The sequence below is a fragment of the Crocodylus siamensis genome, chromosome 4 (genome assembly GCF_052110815.1).
Source record: "Crocodylus siamensis isolate JL-2025a chromosome 4, ASM5211081v1, whole genome shotgun sequence".
Lineage (NCBI taxonomy): Eukaryota > Metazoa > Chordata > Crocodylia > Crocodylidae > Crocodylus > Crocodylus siamensis.
The window spans coordinates 86398665-86416457 of record NC_143398.1 but is presented as its reverse complement, the minus strand read 5'-3'; the positions used below and the strand labels follow the sequence as shown (position 1 = coordinate 86416457).

The 17793-nt window shown below is 46.7% G+C and overlaps 1 protein-coding gene across 6 annotated transcripts in view; it reads left to right on the top strand.

Annotated features, from left to right (window-relative positions):
* TCF20 (transcription factor 20) overlaps positions 1–17793 on the top strand; it is a 173964-nt gene that overhangs the window by 50279 nt on the left and 105892 nt on the right. The window lies entirely within an intron of this gene.

The window sequence follows — 17793 nt, the reverse complement described above, 5'->3', positions numbered from 1 at the left end:
CACTGAGGACTTTCTCACTCCACCACCTCTCACACAGTCTCTTTCATACTTTGCGGGGCCACTCTCATACTGCACCTCCTTTTCCTGGCGCCACACTCACCCCGCCCTTGCCTGAAGGGTCCTGGGGCTTGTTTCCCTGCGCTCCGCAGCCAGCAAGTGCATGGCCTCTTGGGCCTCTCCTGTGACCCTCATCTGAGCAAGCGCTGGGCAGTTTGCAAAACACTGGAGTGACTCTGCCTCTAGTCCCTCACTGGGTCGCTCACCCGGCTGCTCTGAATTAGGAACTCCCAACTCGCCCTGTTGTTTACCCACAGCACTTCCTCCACCACTCCATCCAGTTGGCCTCTGGCCCATCTGTGGCCTCAGGCGCCTGAAGGCTTACCTGGACCTAACCTGGCATCCATGTTAGTAGGGCCTACCCTCAAGCCCCCTGCTCACCAGGACCTACTTCACACCCTTTCCTCATCCACCCAATTGGCCTTTGGCCTACCTGTGGTCTCAGGCACCCAAAGGCTTACCTGGACCTAACCTGGCCCCCATGTTCACAGGGCCTCACTACTCGCCCCTCTCGGCATTCACATGTAGCTATATCCCAGCCCCTAACTCCAGCCTCTCCCCTTGGACTCTGAGCCCCTCACTCTCACTGGGCTCCTTTCCCCCACACACATGCACAGTTTGGGCTCCTAGCCTCTGGGTGCCTTGCCTCTTTGCTAGGCTCCATGTTCCTTGCTAGGCTCTCCAGGCCTCCCAACTGCCACCCTGGTGCTGGCTATTAGGTGCCCCACTGCACCCTGCTCTACACCTCTGCCTCCACTGAGGCCCATACTCTGCCCCCCCCTACGCTGGGGCCATGCACACACCCCACAGGCTCAGGGGCTGCAGCCGTACCTGGTCCCCAGTTACCTCAGATGTTAATTGACCCACCTAAAGGTGGGGGCTGGGGTTTAGATGCCCCTACTTGCCTTCCACCGGTAACTGGTCTGGCATTTCTGGGGGCTGGTCTGCCACAAACAGCCCCACCAGGCCACCCATCCCCAGCAGGGTGCAGTTTTAGGTCTTGACTGGGATCAAGAGCCTCCTAACCATCCCCATCAGCTCTCGCCCTTACCTCCAGGTGTTACTGGAGCAGCAGCTCCACTGAGAGATGTTGTTTCCTCAGTGCCAGAGAACAGACTGCTGCCTCCAGCTCTGCTGGACTGAATCTTAAAATGGCCACTCATCAGAGCTGGGCCGCACCTCCTGGCTGCCTCTTCAGGCTCTTGAAGTGGCAGATACCAGAGGTGCTCTGCCACTTAAATCTAAGCTTGTCTTAAATTATTTGAACACAGATAAAGCATTTGAAAAATTTCTTAATAAAGAATTCCCTCCTTTCTCTCACTTTTGTATGCCTCAGAAATCTCTGCCAGACTTGTTTTTAAACTTTGGGCTCAGCATGAGCTTCTGCTAAAGATTAACTTTTTTTTTCCTCAGAAGGTTGCAGACTTCTAAAAACTGGACAAGTGACTTCATCCAGGACCTCAGGATTTTTTTTTTATATATATATATATATATATATTTATTTTTTTTTACATATTGCATAGGTAACTTGTAGCATCCGGGGTTATAAAGGTCTTGGAGACAGAAACGGTGGTTGGCTTCATAAAAAAGTTAACTTTATGATGACTACCAACATTTGTAATTAAGTCTCTAAAGATTAATCGTAGAGAGGAAGGTGATCAAATCTCATGCTTCAGAGCGTAAACCGGTTGTCTGCAAGATCCAGGAAAGATTTTTTCATGCTTCCTTCCCCCACAAACCATTTACAGCACTGTGCACTTGGGCAGGTGTATTATACTTTCTGAAGCATCAGATACAAGGCACTTGTGGTCGATGGGGTACTAGACCAGATGGACCAGTGAGCTGATCTGATATGACGGCTTCAGTATTTTGCTCTATACTGAAGCTCTCTTTCCTCACTGCCTGTTAATTTCCTTCAAACAGTGAGACACCCCTGTGAAATCTTCCTGTAACTGTAGCAGCTCTTTCCCTTTGATGTGGGGTTTTTTTTGGTTTTCTGTCGAGAACTAGGTTTACCATTGAACTGTTTTCTCTTCAAATGTTTCATATGAATTTTATCAGAGAGCATTTAATATCTATATTAGTGGCTTCTGTGTTTGAGTTCCAATCACTTATGTGAAAAAAATAAGTAAATTATATATTGAACTGCTAACTGGTGCTGAGGCCTTGTGGTTTCCATGGTAACTGGGCTGGAAATAGCTGCATGTGACATCAGCATAGTACAGGTATAGTCAGATCCAGCCGTTTTCCCCCTAAACAAGTGAGCACAGGAGGGGTAGAAACAGCTCTAGTGTGATTAACATATGCAAATATATTGACATTGTAATTAACATATGTAAATAGTCTAACAACCTGGGGTGTCAGGGTGGGCTCTCTATTGTTAGAGTACACAGAAAAAGTTCATTGTATGTGTATGATAAATATATGGGTTCTCCTTCAGGTATAAAGAAAGAATTCCTTCTCCCTCCCCCTCCCCCTCTCCTTGCTTTCTCTCTCTGCATTTGTACTATCAACCCTATATTTTTCTGTGCTGCGTAGCTGCGGTAAAGTCCTTCTGCTTGTACAGGCAGGAAAACATTCGAAGCTGGGCCTGGAACTCAGTTGTTGATATCTTCTGGTGCCGGTACAGTGTTCCATGTTACCAGATGCTCCTTAATTAAAATAAATGATACGGTATTATAGATGACATGCGAATGATTACAAAACAATTGGGTTTTTACCCCTTTTTTCTTTTTTTATGGTGGATAAAGAAGGCTTGATGGGTTTCTTGGCGAGTGTTTTTTTTCCTTTTTTTTTTTTAATTCCTACTTTTTATCTTAGAAATACAGGGCTGTAAACTCTGGTCTTTCCTGGCATTGCTAGAGGACAAATGGGAGGTGTAAATAAATTTACTAATGGGAGCATTTGAAACCTTAATTGAAGGGGTGAGCATGGTGAATCTTTAACAGAGACATCCTCTATTCAAAATATTAATTAGTCATTTAAGTTAAATAGGCTTTATCAAAACAAACAACTAGTTTGATTGAGCATTATTATTTTATTCTTCTCAGAATTTCAGTAGGGTGTCGGAAGGCCATAGCTGAAGTCCAAAGCCCCACCTCAATTATATGCTATATATATCCAGAGTAAGAGGCGTTTTCTTTCCCAAAGAATTTACAACCTGGATAGACAACAAGAGGAAAGAGAAGAAGAATTATATTTCTATATTACATTTATAGAACAGAATATCCCATTACCTGTGATGGAAAAGACCACTTTAATCATATAATTCCACTCAAGGCCAAGAGACTAGGCAATGTATGACCCTTTTTCTCAGAGCTTTTTCTAGTGTTTTTGTCCAGTTATGAAAGTCTAGGGCAGTGAGGTTTCCTCCATCTTCCTGAGAAGACTCTTTCACAACCTGATAGATCTCACTGTCAGGAAGATTTGTTTTCCTGCTGATATTCAGCCTATATTTTTCCTTTCTTGGATTCATTCTGCTAGCCCTGATGATAGCCCCAGGTAGTACTAAACAATTCTTCTCTCTTCCTAGGGTTTACACCCACCAGGAATTTGTAGACAGTTATGTCCCGCCCCTTTAGTCATTGCTTAGTGAGCTCTACATATTGACTCTTATTAATCTATTCTTCTATAAATCAGTCCCTTCAGGTCCTGGTAATATTTCTTACTGGTCTCTGACTCTTCATTTTGTTGATAACTTTCTGAGTATGTGATGTCCAGAATTAAACACAATATTTCAGGTTAGTTGCGGAAAAATAGAAGGCTTGAGAATATTAGCATTATAAGCACCTGCAACACTTGGCAGCTGTGTTCAAGGGCTTGCAAGAGTGAACAAGTGTTATTAGCACAGTTATAACTGCCCTTGTTCCAAAATAAGCTTTCTACCATTGCATCCTGCCTCTGACATATCAGCTGATGCAATTGGTACTCCAGCTGTAGTTGCATATTACTTCTGTCCTTGGGTAAGACTGTCCACTCCAGCACAGTTACCCTACAGACCAGCCCAACCTTTTTCTGGCAGGCATGCCACAAGGTAAGCCCTGCCTACCCCATACTACTCTGGTCCTGATTCTCTGCTTGGTTGGCTGCTCTGCTTTCTGCTCCCTACCGTGTGCTCCCAGCTTGATTGGCTGCTCTGCTTTCTGCTTCCTGTGTTCTGTGCTCCCTCTCTGATCTGCTGCATGCTGCTCACAGAGGCTGCCTGTGCCACTTGTGACATGTGCAGCAAGAATTGGCCACTCCTGCTGTGGATGATGAATGATTCACTTGTAAATTATAAGTGCTTTACATTTCATATGTGTATAAAATGCAAACTCTTCAACTTTGCAGTCAAAAAATGGACACAAGGCAGTGGACAGATCGCTATGCTGGTAAGTATGGAATAGCTGTTAACAGCACAGTGCTACTGCATTGGCGCGACTTAAGATTTTGAATGAATTCAGCACACTGCATGCATCCAGAATAGATGCTGTGTCTCACTGTTGCTTTTCCTACTTCATATACGAGATCTCTGGGTTTGTCTTGTGAATCATGTTTGCACACTTGACAGAGCTAACACTATGACATTCATGACACCCTTGAAAGTGTCTCAAGGCACCCTGGTTGAGAATCATGACCTAGGGCCTTGTCTGACTAGAACTTCACAATATTGAGCCATGGCATGGGTAGTCAAGATGGAAAGGAAGCACCAAGTACCATTGGAAAATGCTTTATAACATCCAAGGAATTATATTTTGCATTTGTTCAGGGTGTTGGACTAGATGACCCTTGAGATCCCTTCAGACACTGTGACTTGTTGATACTATTGCCAAGCTGACCATGTGTCATGTGGCTTGTCATGGCAGTGTAAAGCATGTTTCTTGGCTGATATATGAGGAGGCCTGTGGAGTGTTGAAGGAGTTCTCTGAGAATGTGATCCAGGATGCTTTCATTGGAAGTACCAAGTGAAAGACAATGACAGCTATGGTTGGCGCACTGACACTCCAGGGCCATATACTACAAGATATTGTGGCTGTGGTTTTTTCACAAAAACTGAACAACTAAGAAGATGACGACTCCAAATTCTGTACTGCTGGTAACAGCAGTGGATTCTGCAATTAAGACAAGATGTCTTAATTAACCCTTAATTAACCCTTCATGTCTCAGAGTAGGGCTTAGATGGTAGAATAAGCCATGGTAAAAATGGTAAGGGTAAAATAGGCATGATTCCCAGCTGTTCTACAGCTGCCAGTATTGCTGTCAGGAAAGGTGCAATACATGCCATTGTTTTGTCAGTTGAGCTGTATCCTATTGTAGATGAGTCTGTAGAAAGGAATTGTTGTCTCTTACCTGTGTGAACCTTCTGGTATACAACTCCAAATATAACTGTGCTTTCCTCCTCCCCCCTCTCTTTACAGCAGCCAGTGCTATCTGCTATTCTAAATTACTTTTAACATTATTGCTTACCAGATGCTTATTCCTCAGGCAATGCCCACAAGAAACATGCCCTCAAAAACTCCAAGTCTCTGAAGCTTTCTTTGCAAAATTTCCCTTGTGCAGGCATATTGCTCACCATTACTAACACTGGTTTAGCTCTGCTAGGGCAAGCAGTCCTGGCAGCTGCAGCTTAAATGGGCTGCTGCCTGTTAAAACATGCATGGCCACAATTTACAAGAGTTCAGCACCTACAAGCTTGTTGGAAGCTGAGTGCTTTTGAAAACCTGGTCTTTATTTAGATGCTTTAATAGGAGCTGAGCTCATTTAAAACATCTGGCTCCTGCTGTAGGTGCTGAGCCCTTGAAAAATTTTGCCTTGAGCTCTTTTGAAAATTTTCCACATGTCATTTTAAACTTGCTCTGAGTTGAGTTAGATGATGTGGTGCTTGAGAGATCCTTCTAGTCTGGGTTCCTTCTTTTGCTAAACCCTATGGTGCTGAAGCAATGTTGGCATTGATGGGAAATGTTTGCAAAACTTCCCTAGCCTCAAGTCATTCCCTCCTCTTGACTTCCTAGTGGATCCTATCTTTTGTGCCTCTGTCTTTATAGATGATGAAATCTTTTGTCCAGAGACAGGTTGTTGGGTTTTTTTTTGCATTTTCTTCTGTATAAGCAAATTGCTATTACTTATAATAATTTGATGGTTGAGTGATCACGCTAGAATCATCAGTGTGATGTATGTTAATCAATCAGTGCTGGCTTCAGTGGTGGATATTTAGGTTAACAGTCATAGCAGGTATTAGAAACTAAGGGCAGGATAATCTCTTGTTTCTTCTTGTCCTTCTCACAGTTCATACATGTGTACAAGGCTATACATCAAGGATGGGCAATTATTTCAGGCAGAGGGCCGCTTACTGAGTTTTGGCAAGCCATTGAGGGCAGCATGACAGGCAACCAGGGGCAGACAAGTATTAATTTTTAGGGGCCCTGAGGGCTGGATAGAATGGCCACATTTTGCCCACCCCTGCTATACATCTATTCATGTAGCTATTTCACCCCTCACCACATACACACACATTGGAAGAAGAGAGATCGTTGTCGTCAGATGCATTCATCTGCCCCTCCCAGTTGCTCTGAGGAGTGTTTCATAGTTGTTAGGGACTGGAAGGGACCTTACAGATCTTTGAGTCCCTCCCCTCGCTGCACTTGGGCAGGAAAGACTGCTCTTCTCTGGATCTAGGATCTGTTGAAGTTATTGTGGGGATTTATGTGTGGCAAGTAGGTTGGCTGGAAGGGAAGGAGAAGCCCAAAGGGACAAGCAGTATCTCCTACCCTGTCTCTGGTAGAAATTCCTCTAAAGCAGTGTATCTCAACCTTTTTTGGGCCAGGACCCATTTGTAAACATTAATGGCCAGTCCTGCCCCACTGCCCCAGTCCCCCCCATGTGTGAGGCAGAGGGTGGGTGTTTGTGGGGGTGGGAGGGTGGTGTGTGGCAGGCATGGGGAGCCCCAAGCAGCCCCTTGCAGGCTGGAACTCTGCCAGCCTGCAAAGGAAAAGCCACAGTTTCCTATATTTTTCTCCTTTAGAGGAGAATACATTTTTAAAGTTTGTTCGCAACCTTTTCATATATTCTTGCAACCCACTTTTTGGTCACAACCCATGGGTTGAGAAATGCTGCTCTAAAGGGCAACACAGCCTTGGTGCTATTGTCTCCTCCACTGAATGTTCATGTCTAAAGGTCCCAGCAGCTCTGGTATCCTTTGCTGTGTTAATTCATTATAGTTGTAGAGAAAATTGGCCCTGGGACCACAGCAGCTGTTTACACCACCCCAAAACATCACTTTGTCTTTACCTTGCCACAGGAAAGATGGAAAAAGGGATGGAGTGGAGTGCAGTAGTCAAGAAGTAAGAGGGAACAGATAGTGGTTTCTGAGGGACAGGCTACAGGGAGAGAATTATAGGAGGCAAGAAGGAGTTAGGTTAGGGGTAGGAAAAATACAGCCTGCAGAAGGACTTTATCTAGTTTAGACTTTATACAGTCTGGGAAGGACTTTATCCTTCCGTCCTTCCCAGCCCAGGTGCAGGGGGCAGCTGGGCCAGGATGCCCAATGGTGATAGACACCCCCAACAAAGTGAGCTGAGGCACCTGCTAGCTTCTGAGCCAGAGCCCCAGCACCAAGACAGCTGCTTCTGTCTACGTCTCCCGTGATCGGAGGGAGCATCAGTACCTGACAGGCTGCAAGATGGGGCCCTGTGCCGGGCACTTCAGGACAGGGGCCTGGCAGTGACTGGCTACATCTGCAGAGCAGCTGTTCCTGATTGCCTCTGTTGTGTGGTGTCTTCAGCATAGCCCCTTTGTGTGGCTCCCGCCTAGCACTCGCCTCCTAATGTGTCCCATGCAGCTCTGCCTGCCCTGCAGTGCCCCTCCTTACGTCCCAGGCCCTCTGGTGCTCCCCATCTTGGTGGTGGCTCTGCAGCTCCCAAGCCCCAGTCCACTGCCAAGCTCCCACTTCCACTCAGCCCTTTGATGCCATTCCCAGCTCCTTCCAGCAGTGTCTGGGGCTGCAAATGGTGCCTGCTTAGGTCTCTCTCCTGCTGCCATTTGGGCTGGGCTAATGCACGGCTCTGCACAGCACCAGGAGTTGGGGTGTTCACAGAAAGAGCCAAGCCTGTACTGGGACTACAGAGCTGGTAGGAGCCCCTTGCATTTTGGTGGCTCTGGGGCCCTTTAGCTCATGATGCCTGATCCTGTCAGCCTGGCCACACACCCTACCCATGTTGGTCCCAGCCACTGCTTACTGTTTGGGTTCTGAGGGCTGCCACTGCTTAGTTGGGGATCCCAGACACTTGCTCTGTGCCTGTCTGCAGCCCCATTCTGGCGGAGTGCAGAGCAGAGCCATGATCACCTGCCCACACACCCCTATTACAGTTGCCAGTTCCATGGGCAGAAATGTGCAGGGAGCGGCACCCATTGCAGGAGTGTGCAGGCGACTGATTGTGGCTCTGCTCTGTACTCAGCCAGGATCAGCCTGCAGATGGGTGGTATCTGGGAGTGGGACGAGATGGGGGGCTGGAGCTGGGATCCCCACCTAAGCAGCGGCAGCCAGTGGAACCTAAACAGTAAGTGGGGGCTGGGACTCTCCCAGACAGGGTGCATGGCCAGGCCAATGGGATCGGCCCGTTGGGGACTTTTGGTGAGCTGTTGTGAGGGAGGGAGAGAGTGGGGGTGCTGATCCAGCCTGTGGCAGCTCACCAAAACTCCCTGTGTGGCCCACAAGCCTAAATAATTGCCCACCTCTGAGTTAGGCCCTACTTAAAATGGCTGTCTCCATGTTCTGGGGGCCATTTTAAGTGTCTATTATTTGACTTCTAAGGATGTAATTTGAATGAATATGAATTGAATAAAAATGTTACATTCATGTACAAATCTGTTCTGATTTGGGGATTCATCTCCATCCTAACAATGTGTAAAATGCTGTGGGATGAGAGGTGATATATTATAGAAACGTAAGATATGAATTTTATATTTATTACTGACTTGGCAGGGTGCTTTTCACATCACCATTCGGGTACAGTTTTGATTAGATTTTTATGCTGAGTATCAGAGAAGCATTGCATGTGTGTGTGTGTTATGCGCACACACATACTCTTCTCTTTACCTTGCATGCTTCTTTTTTCTGATTAAGAAAAGAACCTCAGTTCCAAAGAAAGTTACTGAGCTGATAATCTGGGTAGCACCAGTGAGAGCTTCCCCTCCTGTTAGGGGGAAATTTTCCATGACATGGAATAGACCACTTCTAGCAATGAGAGGACAAAAGTCTTTATGGCCAGTTACTGGCCTCTGCAGAAATTGTTAAAAAGGATGTTAGGTGACACTGTTTTGTGGGAATGGTAGTTTTTGGGATGTGGACTCTTGTCCACAAGGACTTAGGATGAAAACTACTGAACTTTTTCAGGCTGGACATAAGGAAGAATTTCTTTACTGTCTGAGCCCCCAAGGTCTGGAACAGCCTGCCATCGGAGGTGGTTCAAGCACCTACATTGAATACCTTTAAGAGCAAATTGGATGCTTATCTTGTTGGGATCCTATGACCCCAGCTGACTTCCTGCCCTTTGGTCGGGGGGCTGGACTTGATGATCTTCCCAGGTCCCTTCCAGCCCTAATGTCTATGAAATCTATGAACTTATTTGATTTGAAGGGTGATAATAACAATATTGGCTTGCTCCTACCCCTGGTTGGATTTGAACTGGTTATCTGTAGGTGAAAGGGAGCCATAGTCCATCAGTAGTCCTGTGCTATCTAGTCTCCCACTGGCTGTAATCTCTCTGGTGAATTAATGTCAGTAAGAAGCTCTGCTCTAGTGGCTGCCTCATGAAGTTACTGTCGAGGCATGCTGTTGAGAGTGGTTTGTCTGCTTCAGTACTTGTATGACCCTCATCACGACTGGTGGAGTGCTTCACAAACGTGAAAGGATTTATCCTTCCTGAGAGAGAAAATAGTATTGTTATTCTCATTTTAATCAAGTACAGAGAGGTGAATTGCCTTGTTCAAGGTCACACGGGAGGTCTGCGGCAGAGCTGGAAACTAAAGCCAGCTCTCTGGATTTCCAGTTCCATGTCTTACCAGAGAAAACCATTCTTTTTCACTTCTCCTTCCTGAGTGTGAAGTAGAGTTTTCTCCTTTGTCCTGTGTCTGTTCCTAGGAATAAACAGACAATGTGGTACTTTGGGCTAGTGCAAGACTCATTTAACATTTTTGAAAGAGGAAAGAAGAAGAAAAATATTTTGTGCTGTTAGTTGGCCCCTGATCTTCAGGGCTCTGCACATCTCCCTGAGTATAAAGTACGTATGTTAGTGTACTGCAGACTGCATTTAGTGTTTGGCCTCTGGCAGTACCACAGGGTTAACTTAAACCTGATACTGGCATAGCTAAATTGCTGTTGATGAGGAGTCCTTGGGATGGAAGAACAGATTAATGGAAAGAAAAGCCTTAGAGCGATCTCTGCATTATGGTCCACCTCACTAGAGAACTTTTCTCTGTCCCAGATACCAACAGAACAGTTAGTTTAGCTGTTTGAGGAGAGAAGCTTAGATGTAGGTCCAGGAAGGGAGCTTGTATGGGCTTGAGTTGCTGTTGGCCTGTAGGAAGTAAATCTGTAGTTTCTTACAAGAGCAATGCCTGCCTTTTATATATAAAGTAGGGGGAGGAAAAGGGCTGGGGCAGAAGGTGGTCTACTGGATGTAGTAGTTCATTTGCTCACTTCTAGTAGCCTGGAGTTTTACTGTTTAAGGCTAGAAGTTGTAGGAGTATAGTACATGCTTCTCTTTAATTTCTGGAGGAAATACTGTCTGCCTCACAAAACCACCACAAGCTTAAGGCTGGTTTATGTGGGGAAATCATTATGGATATCCTCTGCTAATTCTGTGTGTGGATGTTCCTGATGCTTAGCAAGGGTGGGGAGTAGAGTAAGTGCATCCACATGGAGAATTATGGCAGAGTAACCAATGAGCAGAGAATTCAAACCTTCGCTTACTGTACACAAACTTTCCTGCATAGAAAAGTCCTTAGATCAGAAGCATTCTCAAACTCACTTCCTGTCTGGGGCCAGATCTGGACCATGGGACTCCTTGCAGGCCATATCTGGCCCAGGGCATGGGGGGTGGCTCCAGTGGCGGTAGCAGCAGCCCCAGCTCTCTCCCAGTGCACTAGGCAGCAGCGATGGCAGCTGCTCTCTTTCCTGCTCTGTGCCCCATGCCAGAGCTGGGGCAGCAGCTCTGGCACAGAATACAGGGCAGTGACAGCTCAGGCTCTGGGCCTGGCATGGTAGCAGGGGCAGTGGGGCCAATGGCTCAGTAGCTGGGGCCACCACAGTGGTGACAGACAAATTGGCCAGAGGGAGGGCAACCAAAGCTGTCAGCCCTTGCTCTCCCTCCTGAATGTGAGTCCCTCAGGACCCAAGGACTCTGGATTCTGCCCCCATTCTCTGGTGACTCGCAGGGAGCAGGGTGGGCCGAATACAACGGCTGTGTGGGCCACAGACTCCTGCCTTAGATAATACTTTCAGTCTGTGCAAAACAAAGTTTGAGATAGTTATAGCAGGGAGGTGGTGCAGGGTAGGACTGAGGGGCATTAGCAGATGCATGTGGTGTGCTGTAGCTGGAATAGTGGAGGGCTGCAGGTTTGCCAACCATTGGCAGAGCTGTAGGGGAGAAGCTGAACACTGGAATAGCCATCAGTGACTAATACAGTGTTACTGGGGGGAAAGGAGGGCAGGGCCTCTGAAAGAAGACAGTGAGGTTACCCTTTGAAGCCTGTTGGTTTCCTGTAGTGCTCCCTGATTTCCACCTCTTCTGCCCCTGTGACAGACATCAGGCTTTGTACAATCAATTCCTGTATTGTTCAGGCTGGGAGATAAGAGCTCCCTGCTGTCAAGCTTGGTGCTGGCAGCAGGGAAATCTCACCTCTGCCCATGGCAGTTCCACTCTGTGTTCCTCATTGACCCATTCTTGGCAGCTCTCCAACTCTCCCAGCTCCTGTGCTGGTTACCAACACGCTCCTAGCCTGGCAGGCACTTCACTGCTTCATGGTGGGCTTACAGGGTTGAAATAAGGGAAGGGCAAATCAGAGGAATGACGGGAGAGGTGAGCGATTGAGGCTCGATCCACTTGGACTGCACATTGTATCATACAATAAAACTTGTTTCCCATTCCCTGTGTCAAGCACGTGTTTAAGCTTGTGCTAGTCTTTTGGATACCTTCCCGGTGAGTTTTCCAGAGAATGAATACACATGAAATGCAATTAGACACAGATGGATGGGGGCTGGGGGAGGGGTGGGAGAAGAGTCTCGCTGGAAAATGGGGGGAGGGTATAGTTTAATTGAAAGGCCATGAGGCAGGCTGGTGTGTGTGTAAGGGGAAGAGATGTGTTTTAGGATCAGAAGCCTCCATTGGGAGATGTTTGCTAGGCCAGGGCCAGGAACCTGAGGAGGTTTCTCTGCTCTCTGCTGCTGCTGCTGCTGTTGTGATTGTTTGAGAGCCAGAGGGGAGCAGCAGGCATGCCTCAGAAACGATTAATCATGTATGGCAGCGCTGAGAGAGAAGAGCATGGTGCACACGCTGAGACCAGCACCTCCCCTGCCCCTGCCTTCAAGCCCTCTTGACTCGGGAAGGGCTTCTCCTCCCAGGCTGAAATCCAGCCCTGGGTGTGGGAGCAGGAGGAGGTAGCCCAGGCTTAGACTGTACAACCTCAGCTGCCTTACCTTCTGCATTCCACAGATTGAGGTTTTTCGAGTCTGGAAGCCTAGATCTGCTTGGTCTGGGAGTGGGGAGGAGGGGGGAGGAAGTTGAACTAGCCCAGGCAAGAGCAGACAAAAACTCGGTTGAGAATTTCACCTGAGGAAAGGAACCAGTACTGAGTGTGACAACAGGTTCCAAGACCTTCCCAGGGACAGGGCACAGCACAAGCAAGTCTCATCTGGGTTTCCCATCCCCTCAGTGTAGCCAGACCTGCAGAATCATGAGACTTGCTTAAAATCATGGAGATTTAAAAAAAAAAAAATACATTTTTTTTTTTAAAATTTGTCTTCTGGTGTTTGAGCCCTTGTTTTTCTCATTTCCAAGCTTTGCTCCACAAATGGGAAGGCTAGAAACTTGCTTTCATTTTTTTTTTTTAATGAGAACTCTGGGAGCTGAGGCTATAAGGAAAACACTAAATAAACATCATGAGAATTGATAACAGTGCAACCTCCATCTTCTCTTACACCCAGTATACCATGCTGTCTGTATATGGCTTGTCCTCTTCATTAATTCCCTTTGCAGTTGTTTGCAAAGCTTCCCCGACATCCTGCTTTAAAGTGAAAGCAACATTCTCATCAATTTCACCATTGTTAAGAGCAATGAGACATTGAGACATGCAGCTTTCTTCCCCTTCCCTCCCAAACCCTGCCCCCCCCCAACAAAACCAAACAACTTGTCGCTCTTATTTTTTATAGCAGTTCTCTTAGGATCTTCATACTAAAAGAACTGTTTCATTGTTTTTTTTTTCCCACCTCCCAACTTTGTGCACTATCTATGGAATCAACCCACCTAGCTGTGAGCACCATCTCTTGTTTGTTGGCACGAGAGGGATGGGCTTTGTGTTCAGGCTTATTATTGTAGGGTTGCTTGAACATGCTGTGCATGAGCACATACACATGGGAATCATGTGTTGTCATGCAATTACTATGAAAAATGAAGAACTTTTAGGTGCCACCACCTCTGGCAAATAAAAAAAGTGACTAGAATCTAAAACATAGTTATTGCATTTTCCTGACATTTAAATATATGCCTATATTAAAATAGTGCTGTTGCAAATAGAAGATGGGTAGGGCATGTCAGTTTTTCAGTAGAGGCTTGGAACTAGCATGGATTTCTTAAGGCAGAGTTGAAGTGCCCTGGTGGGACCTGTACATGGCCTAAAGACAGAAATAGCTAGATTTGCAGAAGATGAGGATGGAGGTGCAGAGTGTGTTGCTAGTCAGGATTGAAATGGGCTAGTAACACTAGTATCTGATGAGCAGGGATCCTGGTTTTCTCTGATTTAAAAAAAATCCCCACTTTTTGGTTTTAAAACCCCCAATATATAGTGGTGTTTCATTTTAATCATGGAAAAATGTGGATTTGGGGTTACTTTATTTTAATTGAAAATTGGGGATTTGTTTAAATCGGAGAAAACCAGGATCCCTGCTGACAAGGCAAAGAACTGGAATAAATACTCTTCCCTCCCCTTTACAGTTGCTAATCATGGAAGACAGGACAAAAGAGGCTTGGACTCCAGAACTTCTCAACAGTGCTCCTGCATCAGCTGCTGTAATATGATGGGGTATTTCCTTCCCCTCTGGGGCTCAACAAACTTCCTTTGTGGCTATCTTACGCTGGTAAAGTGAAAGCCTGGTCTACACGACAAAGTTTTTTGCTGGCTGAACTCCAGCTGCGTTCATACCCAGAATTTCTCTGTTCCAGCAGTATCTTCCTTGCTGCTACTAGAGGTACCCCAGCATGCCTAGGGGAGAGAGGGTTCTGCCACTGTCCAGCACCTCTCAAAAGGTGTATGCAGATAGTACCATGCCTTCTACTGGCTGCCATGGTCCCTTGACCAGCTGGTGCCTTCCCAGGGTGCACTTCGCACTCTGGCAGCACAGCTGCTGTAACAGCCATCAGGTGTATGGATGTGCATGTGTTCTGGCTGCTTGGCAGTGGAGGCTGCTGTCTGCTGCTAGACATCCTGACAGCAAAGGAAGGGGCATGTAGACAGGTCCTGACAGTGGTGTTAGTGGGTGCTGGAAGCATTCCTTGTACTGTTAGATATGTGGTAGACCCCATGCTGAAGCTAGCATGTAGTCCTAACAGCTTAGCCCTTCACCTCCTTTCACAGAGGTGTTTGCTGAAATGTGGGGCTGCCAATGAGGTGGGAGAAGGGAGTTTTCCTTTTATTCTTCCTCCTGCCTCAGAACAGCTGACCTTTTAATTTTTGATGCATCAGGATTTAGGTGAGCTGAGCACCTCCTCCTCAGAGACTGTGCGGAGGGGTTTCTCTCTGTTGCCTGAAGGAGCCCTCTGTCCATTTGAGTGGGAGGATATGCTGAGTGCAGTGGGGATGGAAGGTGCCTTTGCACCTGAGGCTTACCACACTGCCGGAGGATGTTGTGAATCTAAAATTATTCACTAGATTATTTTAATCTGAGGAAGAACAATAAAGGGGCAGTTTAACATTTTTTTAACCTCTCCCTTTTTGTAATCAGGAGGGCAAAGGAGTAATGCAGTGATGCAGAAAGCAGGGAGCTGGGCTGGACTGCTATTAACCTCTTGGCACAGAAATGACAGATGCCTGTTGGAGAAGAAGGCTTCATTGTGTGCCTTTTAGGGAACAAGAGGGAAGTGCTATGTGAGAGTGGGGCTCGGCGTACTGTAAAGCTGGGGAGCAAATGCTCCATCTCTAAGATGGTGGAATGAAATTGGGCTTTTGGTAGTGCTTTTCACAACCCCTGGATCCCCAGGTGACATGTAAATGCAGCAATGAAGTGTTCAGTATGGACAGAAGTCTGAGCCAAGGGCTAAGATGGAAACCCCTCACAAGACAAATGTGCAGAGAGAGGTTAGTTGCCACGTTAGCCTGAAGCGAGATAGAAGGCAGGGCAGGGTGGCAAACATGGCGGCTCTTTCCTGCCCTCTGCCATTGCTTGTGTGCATCTCGTACATTAAAACCGCTCTGGCTGAGAGAGAGGAAAGCTTGACCAGCACACCAGCAATATCCTTGTGCACAAGAAAAAGTAGCAGGAGGGAGTCTTTAATTTCCTTTGGGAACAGCAGCTTGCCAAAAACAGGGCAGAGTGGAGCTCTTTTTAATGTCATGTCTCCTTTGAAAGATGGCACCTCAGAGGCTGTGTCCTGCCCTGCCTTGGATGCTCTCTGACAGTGTAATGTGAGCTTTGGAAGATAACAGAGTGGGGGCTGGCTGCCAGGCTCCCTTTAATCCCCCCAGCTGGCAAACAGGAGGTCTGTGTCGGTTGCCAGGGCGATGGCGGGAAGCTGTGTTAGTTTAATGAAGCGTTGGGAAGGCTGCTGTTTATTTCAGTGGAGTGGGGGTTCTCTCAACTGCCAGCGCTTTCCCCGGGGAAGTGGGGGCTGGCAGAGATTTTACAGACTCCCTGTGCCTCATTTCCCGTACCCCCCTCCTCTCCCGGACTCCTCCAGTCTGCCCTCCCAAAGGCCTTGGGAGTTTGCACTGGAGCTCTGTTTGATTGATGCCTGCCATTCGAGCATGGTTGTCTGTTTCCTTTCTATCATCAGCTCCCAGCAAAAGTTTGTTCTTTTTTCCACTTCTCTGTGTAGCCCTCCCCACAAGTGTGCCCTCCTCCTAATCAAGCATATCTCCTGTCCTGGAGAACTGTCACCTATGCCTCTGCCTCAGGATGGCTTCCACCATGAGAGCACCCTCCAACAAGGCAGAATCAATTCTTGCTATATGCAAGAGAACGCTTTTCTCCTTAAGTCCCATTTCTTCCCTCACTCATCTGGGGATCATCAATAACTAGTTTGGGATTTTGAATTTATTCTTTGGTTGAAACATCAGTGTTTTTGCATTAAGGTGACCCAAAGAAGAGAGAAGAATATCTTTATATGCCTTTCTATGATTGAAAAGGCCTGAATGTGGACCTTTTTCCCCTCTTCCCTGCACAAGAGAAATTCAGGGTTTGTTTAACCTTTTTTTTTTAAAAAAAGATTTAATGGACAACTAGTGTACCAATCAGTTTCTGACATCAAACAAACTGTGCAAATGATATTTTATTACTGACATTTTTCAAGCAACCCTTAAACAGGCCGTTTAAGTATTAGGGGAGTTTAAATAAGTGTTGACAAACTAATGTTTGTGTGAGAGAGCAAACTGTGGGGTTCAGCACCCTCATCCATTCTGTTATGGGCCAAAAAACCCTCTCAGTTCAGGTCTCTGACTCATCTAAGTTTTTCAGAAAATGGGGTGGCTGAGACATGTCTCCTGTAGGCGAAAAGAAAAGCCTTCCAGACTATTTTTTCCCTTTATTCCATTATACTGGAAGCATATCTGATTTTTCTCTCCCTCTCTTTTTCTGATTTCCATTAAAGGTACTGTATAAATATATGTCATCTTGGACCACATTGCATGTCACTGCAGTGTGTGAGGGTGTGAGATCTTCCCTTTGCTGTGGTGGACAGTGGCTTTTGGACTCCAAGTGTTCAGGACCCCTCTCTCCTGAATATGCAATGGCACTTTCCCCCTTTTATGTCTGCCAAAATGTCTTTTCCCGGTGCCAGGGACAGCAGTGTCCTGTGGGAATCTGCAGGCTTCCTGTGCCAGAGCTGCTGTGTTGAGGAAAATGAGTATTTTCCTCAGCATGAAAGCTGCATCAATCCAAACTCTCCCTACCCCCTGTTGCTAGCCTTCTCTCCATCCCGTTCTCTCTCTGTCTTTGTGAGTCTTAAGCACTGTGAACTGTTTGGTAATTAAAAACCTTTGAGGGGAATATTATTGAGTTAACATTAGTTATTTTGTCATGCTTGTGGGGGGGAAGGAAGAGAGAGACTGATATATCCCCAGGGAGATCTGCACTGACAAGGGGTGGGGGAAGCGGGAGGAGGAGGAAGTGGGGGCGAGATTGGCAGGTGACTGCCAGCTCCGAAGAGATGACAGCAGCAGCAGCTCTTCCAGTCCCACTTGAACGCTGCACTGCAGGTACTGGGGTAATGGGTGGGAAGTGGTGAAGAGGAATATCAAGGTGGGTGGGTGGAGGGAGGGCACTGATGTGGG